Source organism: Heloderma suspectum, chromosome 2 (genome assembly GCF_057233095.1).
Source record: "Heloderma suspectum isolate Gila_16-S chromosome 2, 16-S_ref, whole genome shotgun sequence".
Lineage (NCBI taxonomy): Eukaryota > Metazoa > Chordata > Lepidosauria > Squamata > Helodermatidae > Heloderma > Heloderma suspectum.
The window spans coordinates 340,923,624-340,934,598 of record NC_139459.1 but is presented as its reverse complement, the minus strand read 5'-3'; the positions used below and the strand labels follow the sequence as shown (position 1 = coordinate 340,934,598).

General features: G+C 45.1%; 2 non-coding genes across 2 annotated transcripts; both read left to right on the top strand.

The window, feature by feature from the left end:
* Window positions 1-9,212: 9,212 nt before the first annotated feature.
* TRNAV-CAC (transfer RNA valine (anticodon CAC)) lies at window positions 9,213-9,285 on the top strand. Its single transcript has one exon. It is a non-coding gene; the product is annotated as a tRNA-Val (tRNA).
* Window positions 9,286-9,780: 495 nt separating this feature from the next.
* On the top strand, window positions 9,781-9,853 carry TRNAK-CUU (transfer RNA lysine (anticodon CUU)). The gene has a single exon. It is a non-coding gene; the product is annotated as a tRNA-Lys (tRNA).
* Window positions 9,854-10,975: the final 1,122 nt, after the last annotated feature.

The window sequence follows — 10,975 nt, the reverse complement described above, 5'->3', positions numbered from 1 at the left end:
TAAACAGGAGGAGCTGCAGAGACCTGCTGCGATTTCGACTCGCGGGCATGCCGGAAATGACATGACGTCACCATAGCGAACGTCGCTATGGTCACTAACAAGAAGGTTTCCCGGAAGTGCGCCGGAAGCCTGACGGCTTTCTATATTTCGTCTCTATGGTTCCCGAGGATTCCACTTCCAATCTAGGCCGGCACCATAGAGATAGGAAAAGGCTCTTTTTTACATAATTAAGGTCGGCCGCCGGAAGTGGCCCCGCATTTGCGCACATTCATCCCACGCTATCCTTTTCCTATCTCCCTCCCCTTCCTTTGTTGTCTTTCCGATTGGGGATTTTACATTATAAACTGGAGACCTGTGCACGGCTTCCTTGTGAAACTCGGGAAAACATCCTGATGTTTTAATATTATTATATAAAATAATGGCTTCTGGGGGAAATTAGTAGCTTAATGCTGCGGGGAGTCATAGCAGATCTGGAACCGCCCCCACGTCTCCCCCCCGCCCCATGTTCCTGTATTAACTGGAGAGCCCGATCCACTCAAGGCCCAGTTAAAATGGATTTGGGGGTTACCAAGAAGAAACAAGACCTCTTCCGTAAAAGAATAGTTTGTATACAGTTTATTGAATATGCAGTCGGAATGTGGATGCTGGATAAAAACGATTGTAGCAGAACCCAGAGTCAGAGAGACCACGGAGTGAAGGAAAATGAGTACTTTATTTAACGCGCGGGCTCAAGGCTGGAATCACTTCCAAAGAGCCAGAAGCCCCGAGGCGTAGCCACACATTGCTTTCATAGAGATGATGACACACAAGCGACCCTTTCTCCCACCCCCTCTCCTGTGGTTTTACAGTTGGTACAGCTGTTTATAGTACAGGAAATGGGCCGTAGGACAGTCTATCCTGAGAACAACGATACAGTCTTGCAGTAAGCAAAAAGGCAAAATCATGACTGTGTTGTGCAATTCGGCTTGCTGACGGGGGAAGTCTCTACATTGCTGTTCCTGCCAAACTATGCTAGCTCAGCAAGAACAGGAGACCACTTAGTCTGACCCCCGACATGGCTGCTACACAATGAATGCGAAAGGAAGCTTACACACACCCCTCAGTTGGTAGATCATGGTCATAGAATCATAGAATAGTAGGGTTGGAAGGGGCCTACAAGGCCATCGAGTCCAACCCCCTGCTCAATGCAGGAATCCAAGTCAGAGTATCCCTGACAAATGGCTGTCCAGCCTCGTCTTGAAGGCCTCCAGTGTGGGAGAGCCCACCACCTCCCCAGGTAATTGGTTCCATTGCCGTATTGCTCTGACACTCAGGAAGTTTTTCCTGATGTTCAGTCGGAATCTGGCTTCCTGTAACTTGAGCCCATTATTCCGTGTCCTGCACTCTGGGATGATCAAGAAGAGATCCTGACCTTCTTCTCTGTGACAACCTTTCAAGTACTTGAAGAGTGCTATCATATCTCCCCTCAGTCTTCTCTTCTCAAGGCTAAACATGCCCAGTTCTTTCAGTCTCTCTTCATAGGGCTTTGTTTCCAGTCCCCTGATCATCTTTGTTGCCCTCCTTTGAACCCTCTCCAGCTTGTCTGCATCCTTCTTAAAGTGTGGTGCCCAGAACTGGACACAGTACTCCAGATGAGGCCTAACCAGTGCTGAGTAGAGGGGAACTAGTACTTCCCGGGATTTGGAAGCGATGCTTCTATGAATGCAGCCCAAAATAGCATTTGCCTTTTTTGCAGCCACATCACATTGTTGGCTCATATTCAGCTTGTGATCGACAACAATTCCAAGATCCTTCTCGCTCGTAGTGTGGTTGAGCCACGTATCCCCCATCTTGTAACTGTGCATTTGGTTTCTTTTTCCTAGGTGCAGAACTTGGCATTTGTCCCTATTAAATGTCATTCTGTTGTTTTCTGCCCAGCACTCCAGTCTATCCAGATCACTTTGAATTTTGTTTCTGTCTTCCAAAGTATTAGCTATCCCTCCCAATTTTGTGTCATCTGCAAATTTGATCAGCATTCCCTGCACCTCCTCCTCCAAGTCATTAATAAAAATGTTGAAGAGCACTGGGCCCAGGACTGAGTCCTGCGGTACCCCACTCGTTACCTCTCCCCAGCTTGAGAAGGTCCCATTGATAAGTACTCTTTGAGTCCGATTCTGTAGCCAACTGTGGATCCACCGGATCGTTGTTTCATCTAGCCCACTTCGAGCAAGTTTGCTCATCAGGATATCATGGGGCACTTTGTCGAAAGCTTTGCTGAAGTCGAGGTATATGATGTCTACAGCATTCCCACGGTCTACAAGGGAGGTGACTTGATCAAAAAATGAGATCAGATTTGTCTGGCAGGACTTGTTTTTGACAAATCCATGTTGGCTTCGAGTAATCACGGCATTGTTGTCAAGGTGCTTCCAGATGGATTGCTTTATGATCTGCTCCAGAATTTTCCCAGGGATTGATGTCAGACTGACTGGTCTGTAGTTCCCAGGTTCCTCCTTTTTACCCTTTTTGAAGATAGGGACAACGTTAGCCCTCCTCCAGTCATCTGGCACTTCCCCGGTCCTCCATGATTTCTCAAAGAGAATAGACAGCGGTTCTGAGAGTTCTTCTGCCAGTTCCTTTATGACTCTAGGATGCAGTTCATCTGGCCCTGGAGATTTGAACTCATTCAAAGTAATGAGGTGTTCCTTGACCATATGCCTGTCGATCTCAAGCTGCAATCCTGCCCCTTCAGCCTGTACTTCGCCTTTGCCAGGGGGGTCATAGACCCTCTTTTGGGAGAAGACTGAGCCAAAGTAGGAATTGAGCACCTCTGCCTTTTCTTTGTCCTCTGTTATCATTTTGCCATCCTTATTTAATAGCTGAACAACCATTTCTTTCCTCTGCCTTTTACTATGCACGTAGCTGAAGAAAGCCTTTTTGTTGTTTTTAGCATCCCTCGCTAACCTCACCTCGTTCTCCGCTTTAGCCTTCCTGACGCCATCCCTGCAATTCTGTGCTACCTGCCTGTACTCTTCCTTTGTTACTTGGCCTTCTTTCCACTTCCTATATGTGTCCTTTTTTGTTTTCAGGTCATCCCTAAGCTTTTTGTGAAGCCACATTGGCTTCTTCTGTTGTCTTCCACCTTTTCTTCTTGTTGGAATTGTTTGTGATTGTGCCTTGAGAATTTCCTTTTTTAAAAGTTCCCACCCATCTTGGACTCCTTTTCTCGCTAGCATTGCTTGCCATGGGACCTTACTGATCATTGTTCTGAGTTTATTAAAATCAGCTTTCCTAAAATCCAGGGTACGCGTTTGAGTACACTCGGCTTTTGCTTCCCTTAGAACCAAGAACTCAAGTACAACATGGTCGCTTTCCCCCAGAGTTCCTGTAACTGCTACTTTCTCCACTAAGTCATCTCTGTTGGTTAGGATCAAGTCAAGGATAGCCGATCCTCTAGTTCCTTCCTCTACTTTCTGTAGGAGGAAGTTATCCGCCACACAAGTCAGGAATTTCCTGGAGGGGCCATGTTTTGCAGAATTTGTCTCCCAACAAATATCAGGGAAATTGAAGTCCCCCATTACTACTACATCATGCTTCCTTAAAACATTGGCTATTTGCTTTTCAAAAGTTTCATCCTTGTCTTCTCCTGGATTGGGTGGCCGGTAGTAGACTCCGACCACCAGGTTCCTTTTATTCTTTGCTCCATTTATTTCAACCCAGATGCTCTCGATGGGGCTACCAAGCTCCTCCTCCTGTATTTCTGTGCAGAGATATGTATTTTTCACATACAGTGCAACCCCACCTCCCTTTCTGTTCCTCCTGTTCTTTTTGAACAAGTTATATCCTTCAATTGCTGTATTCCAGTCATAAGAGTCATCCCACCAAGTCTCAGTTATACCTATCAAGTCATAATTTCCCTCCTGTATTAAGAGTTCAAGTTCGTTCTGTTTGTTTCCCATACTCTGGGCATTAGTATATAGACATCGAAGACCATGTGCTTCATAGTCTGGCTTTCTTCCTACCTGTGTCTGAAGACTATTATTGGACGCTATCAGAGCTGTTCTCTCCATTGCAGTGCATGCGCCTACGTCCATTGTTACCCCCAACATTACATCTCCCTTCCCCGTAGGATTCAGTTTAAAGCCCTCCTGATGAAGTTCTTCATGCTGTGGCCAAACACATTCTTCCCAGCCTTTGTGAGGTGCAACCCATCCCTAGCCAACAGCCCATCTTCCAGGAAGTATAGCCCGTGGTCCCAGAATCCAAATCTCTCTCGTCGGCACCACCTTCGTAGCCAGTCATTCACCCGGAGTATTTTTCGTTCCCTTTCTATCCCTCTTCTACCTACTGGAAGGATGGATGAGAAAACTATCTGGGCCCCAAAGTTCTTGAGTTTCCTTCCCAAAGCTTCAAAGTCTGACGTGATCTCTTCGTAGCTCCGCTTGGCGGTATCATTTGTTCCCACATGGATGAGAAGAAAGGGATACCTGTCAGTGGGCTTTATGAGTGCAGGCAACCTTTCAGTCACGTCTCTAATCTGTCCTCCCGGGAGACAACATACCTGGCGAGTCCACGGGTCTTCGCGACATACTTGGGTCTCGATCCCACGCAGCAAGGAGTCTCCCACTACTACCACTCTTCTCTTCTTCTTCTTGTAGGCCTGGGTTTCATCGCCTCTGTTTGACTGACCTTTAACCTCTTGCTCACTCTCATGCAGGTTCCCCTGTGATTCTTCCTCTGCAGGCTGTCCTCCAGTCTCATCTGCAAGTACCTGGAATCGGTTCCACAGCTCCACCGCTTCCACTGGTGCAGAGTGTCGTCTAGTTCTTCTTCTCCTGTCACCGTTTTCCAAGGAGTATCCTCTACTCCATTTTTCTTCACCTCAGCATTTCCCACTGCCTCATCTTGCTGTTGCTCTTCAAGCTTCTGGTCTGCCCTTTGCTGCTGTAGTTCCCCCATTCTGTCCAAGAACTCTTCGTGTTCTCTTATTCCCCGGAGGGTTGACAGTCGCCGCTCCAGTCCACTTACTTTTTCCTCCAGCAGCGTGATCAACTTGCACTTGTTGCAGGTGTAGGCCATGTTGTTCTCAGGCAAGAAAACAAACATTGCACACACCTTGCAGGTCACCACCACTGGAGAGTCTTGTCCTTCCATAGCCTCTTTTCCCTTTTTGTGTCTAGCTTTGTGATTGTTCTAGACTAGCCTGTGCCTGCTCCTCTACTCAGTAGAGGTTAAAAGCAGAGTCCCACTGGTGTGGAAGTGTGTGTTACAAGACAAATAAATGAAAAAAAGTTAGTAAAATAAAATAAAATAAAATAAAAAATGTTAGGGGCCTCCCCCTTGACCTCCCCTGCCGAACTCCCCTGGCCAACTCCTGTTTGCTCCCCCTGTCTGCTCGCTCTGTTCGCTCGCTCTCTGGGAGCTTGCCTGCTTCTGTAGTCCCTGGACCAGCTGGAGCAGCTTGCTCTGCTCTGCTCTGCTCAGCTGGGAGGCGGGAAAACCAAGTAGTTGTCCAAGTAGTTGGTGTTGTATTGGTTCCCAGGATGCAATAGGGTGTCGTTCCAAGGGCCTACAGTCTCTGGGCAGGCGAGCACTCTTCCTCTTCCCCAAGTGTGAACAAAAAAAGCAAATGGGTCTGCTAGATTTTATAGGTGTCTGTCCTGAGTTCCAAAAACTGTCAGGACAAACACAAGCTGGGAAACAAATCACTCCCCTCAGGAGAAGGGGGTGTCAGCTCCAGTTTCTCATGGGAGAGTAGAAGCAATATATCAGAGTGGGATGAGGTAAGAGAGGTAAACAACCTTCAGCTGTGAGGTTGTTTATCTTACACTCTCTGCCTCCCTAACCCAACACATTGCCAGCTCTGTTAACAAGCAAAGTGTCCTGTTCTGCACCCATGGAGTTCAGTTTGTTCCAAAGCAAAGCCCCAATGTGAAATATGGATTTCAATTTACCCAGGACGACTCAGTTGATCAGACTGAGAGGTTTGAGATCTTATGAGGTGTAGAAGGACACACACATAACCAATGTAAATGAAAGAAAAGGAGATTTATTGAAATAGAAGAAATAAGCAAAAGTAGAATCATAGTTGCACTCTCTCTGAGGCTTAAGAGGTTGTGCGTCTCTCAGGCAAGAGCTTATCACAAATCAATCCTCAAGAAGCTGCGCACTTCTTGGTCAAAACTTAGTTACCCAAATGTGGTGCATTAAATGACTAAATATACAATTAGTCCCTGTTTGTTGCACAGCTCCCGGTTCAGTCTGTGCCGCAACCGGCCCACTGAGGCAACAGTGATACAGTGTCAGCCAGACCCAAACCTAAGCCTGCTGTCTTATATCCAAACCCAAACAGTAAATATGACAAAACAAAGATAATTGCGCTTTATCTAAAAATCCTTTCCCTGAATTCTACCCAACACATACTCACCACACACTATCAAGTACTTGGCCAGAGAGCTTAATACGTGTCCCGTGGACCAAGGGTACTGCTGCTATGTGCACATACAAATGATCCAGATGCAACCACGCTCCTCCTGACCAATGGCAGATTCAGGGGTTTTATACCCTTTTCCCTCGTTGAGGCTCATGAGATCAAAAAGGGGTTCAATACGTTCTTTGTTGATAATACATCATGTTCCCAATTTCCAGGATAGACCGTTGTTGAAGACAGACTGGCACCTCTCTCCGACTCCCCAACATTTCCCAAAGTTGTTTCTGTGGTCATAAAGCGCCGTCCTTCATTATCAAAGGTCTGCAGATACCCCTCTTTTACTGGCCCATTTCCATCTTCTGTAACTGATACTTTGGCAATCTTCAGCACATGCCAGAGCATCTGCATTTGGCCCTCCTGCAATAAAGCCATTCATTCTCCATTCGCTCCTCCCCTTCCTGACCTGGGCTAGAATACTTCATATGTACATGACATGGAATGGTTGAAAGTTAACCTTTTCACATTTCATCATGTTCTGAATGGACACTTAAATGTTTTGGGTTACAGGGTACATTCAGGATGTTTACGATTCAAGCTATATTCAGGGTCAAACTTTGCATTCTACTTGCTTCATACCATGTTTGTTACATTGAAAAAGAGGACAAGAGTTCATTGTAGCATCTGAAGCCTACAAGGTTATATACTAGGAGCAGAAAGAGAAGTTATAGAGGGAAGCAATCATTGGCAAAAATCAAGTAAAGGTAGATTTAAGAAATGAGAGAAATTAATGAAAGTGATAAGGTATTAGAAGTAAAGTATAAACTTAAATATTTAAAGGAAATATATGTGGATGTAAGGAGATATAGGGAAGAAAACATGAAAAAAATAGGAAAAATAAAATCACACTGTGTCACCAACACCTATTTTTAATGTCTTATACCTTATAGAACACTTGCTACCTGGGGCAGGGTGCTTAACGGAAGCAGGTCTTGCAAAAATCAACAGACACCATTTTTCCTGGCATGTAGATGTAGAGTTGGAGAGAACTCCATCTGTGAAAGAGTTCTGATGCTTAACACACAGCCGTTAAAGATACAGAGCTCTATGAGACAAATGGTTGCAGCCTGATAACTAGCTGTGTAAGCATTATCTGGGACATGTTTTCCCCCTGCACTGCACATGGCATTGAAAAACGTTTTTGCCCCAGAAGGGCTCCTGTGCCTTTAACGGCTGCTTGCATTAATTGCTGAAGGTGGTCACAATTTATCTCTGCTCGAGGTCATTTTGTATACGATATTTTTCCTTTTCTCAAAATCATGGTAATATTCATAATATTCAGGAGCCTGGGACAAACTGTGGGGGGAAGGGGCGCCAATTAGTACACTTTCATGTGTGAAAATCATGACATACCTCTTTTATTGCATGCATACACTGGAAAGTTGTGGTTGCCAGCAAGATACGCATGGCAAACAGGTCATGTATGCAGATTTCACCAGGTTTTTCCAGCACAGATTACCAGGGGGCGGGGAGCATGGCACCCCTACCTCTTTCACTCATACGTCAAGTATGCCCCATTGAACATAGTGGGACTAAGGTAAAAAGTCAACAACGGAAGCAATAGCAGGGCCAAGAGGCTCCAGGGGTCAGCAGTGAGGCATGGGGGGGGGGGCTACTGGAGTGTGGGTCTCAGCAGGTCCCCTATGAGGCCGACCCCTGATGTTGGCCCCACACGAACACCTTCTATGATGGAGATAAGAATAAAGCCAAAGAAAGTCTGTAATGCCATATTCGCTAAAGCTGAAACTCTGTAATGCCACATTCGCTAAAGCTGAAAGCAAAACAAAATCAGAGCAAAACAGGTAGCAAGAAACCCACCCGGCAGCAGGGCTCTATTTACAGCAGGGCTCTATTTACAGCAGGGCTTGCCAAAGCTTGGTCCCAGCATCTGCTTTCAGTGCCGGGACTCTACCCTGGAATACGTGAAGTAAGAAAAGTTGAAAAGGCCTCTGAGCTTTTGCTCAGTGCATTCTTTTCATCATTGAGGAACTTCAGAGAGTTGAGGACTTCCAGATCAGGAGGTGGTGGTTCCAGAAAAAAATTGAGCTCCTCCAGCATCGCCCATCGCCCATTAAGCCCTGCTGCCTGTAATGGTGTTTCCTGACCCAGTCCTGCCATGCTTTTGTTGTTTTTAAATCTCAAGGCAACAAGTGAGGCATATTGCAGATTTGGGAGACAGATTTCCTCTAGGACAGCCTTCCCCAACCAGCTGCCCTCCGAATGTATTGGAGTGCAATCCCCATCATTCCCAGCCATCATGGTCATGATGGCTGGGAATGATGGGAGTTGTAGTATAGCACATTGTCTGGTGGGCACCAGGCTTGTCTTAGGACAACTTCTTGCACTGAGTTTTCTGTAGGGGAGCAATGCCTCTGCCTTCCAAGGCTTCATACGAACACTGATGCTGCTGTAGATCGCACGGTTCAAATGCATTTCCCAGTGGTAGTAATATGCTATGTCAGGATATTAATGGCGCTGTTCCTTCATCTGCCAAACCCTGGTTGGAACTACTTGGTCAGACTGTGGTAGTGAAGTAAAACTGTCCCTCTGCGGCTTCTCACATCTCAGGCACTGCCATTTTGCCGCATCTCACTGCCATTTTGGCTGGAGGATGCTCTGAGGGTTCCCTATTGATCAGCTGGTATTGAAAAATATATAGTAGTGACAAACCACAAAACCATTTTTACTAAATCGCCAATCCGCATTTACAGAGTGTTGTAGCTAATATGGAAAAGTTGGTAGCCAGCTGGTTTCTGTAGTGTAGTGGTTATCACGTTCGCCTCACACGCGAAAGGTCCCCGGTTCGAAACCGGGCAGAAACAGCACGTTTTTTTCTCCCCGTCTCCACTATAATATTCTTCAAATATTTTCTCACAAAAAAATGTTGCTCCGGATACATAATATGTAAAAGCAGCAAGAAAAGTGCTGATCACACATGCTTCAAATAAGCAGGATTCTAATTATGAAGTCATGATTACAGCAACATCAACAACAGTGAACAAATAGAAAGAATGAATGACAAATGGTGAAGACTTGAGAAAAAAACAGAGAAGAATCTTGGGATGATTTGAGAAGTGGGTTGTATTATTTTGATGAGGGAATTATTTTAAAGCTAAAGAAAAATGGCAACGCTTTGACACAATTAATCCAGCTGTGCCATGTGCATATTGGGATGTACATTAAACTCTGCTTTCTAGAGCGACATACATAGTTAGGCTAGATTTGTGCTGTGGTTCGTATGATACATAGGGACGGCAGCGACAAAACTTGCAGTCACTACATTCTAAGTACAGAATTCGCACCTACATTTACCAGCGGCCCGGCTAGCTCAGTCGGTAGAGCATGAGACTCTTAATCTCAGGGTCGTGGGTTCGAGCCCCACGTTGGGCGTAGCGTCATTTTTAAGTCTTTCCCTTATAAACTACGCTTTTTAAGGCAAATCACCAAAATCGGCTTTTGCCTTTCTCTGTGTTATGGCAAAGACAGAACCCTCCGAAAGCGTGTTTAGTATATCGATGAGCTTCGCGATTTATAAGGAAAAGGAGAATTATTTAACCTCTCCTTCCCCTTTTCATTCCTAAATAACGATTTTATAATAATCCTGTGCATACGTTTCCCCAACTTTTGTTTGCGAAGCAGAGCTGTGAGTACAGGAGGCTTTCTTCCTTGTACCCGTTTTTGCCTTTCTCTTTTGCATGCTGCCCCCAGGTAAATCAAATACTACTCTAATTGGACTCTTCATTGTTCCATCGCTTTTCAGAATGCTTTAATTTTTGCGCGGGCTCAACACTGGTACATATAATCGGAGTCAAGACGGAGCCTTGGGGCATATTTTTCATTTTATTACATTTATTACATTTCTATACTGCCCAATAGCCAAAGCTCTCTGAGCAGTTTACAAAGATTAAAAACCTTAACAATACAATATTGTACACAATATAAAAACCGTTTACGTACAAACATATAAACAGACAGAACACACATATATCTAAACAATTGTAACTATCAAGAATATGGAACAATAATAGGGAAAAAGTGCACCCAAGCATGTGCAGAGTGAATCTTGAACACCACTAGAACTCACATTTAAGGATCTGGGAAAGGAATTTCAGAACCAGTCGTGCGACCTGCAAGAATGTTGGGATTTTCAGACAGTGGTGCAGTTAGGTAATTTTAAATTCTGGACTTAATGGGAAAAATCCAACATAAGTCCTACTTAGAGTAGACCCATTGAAATGAATGAGACTTGAGTTAGCCATGACTAACTCAAGTTAAGTTATAAGTGAATGAGACTTGAGTTAGCCATGACTAACTTAAGTCTCATTCATTTCAATGGGTCTACTCGAAGTAAGGCTTGTGTTGGATTTTACTCAGTGGTCTTATTGGGTAGAGACTTTGAACTTTGCAGGGGGGTCTTCTTTTGACTGTAATGTGCACTCCTTCACTCTCTTCAAAATGTGGTAAGCCAGCCCTGCTCCGTTTGCGGGCCCTCGTCCTCATTCTTCTGACAGG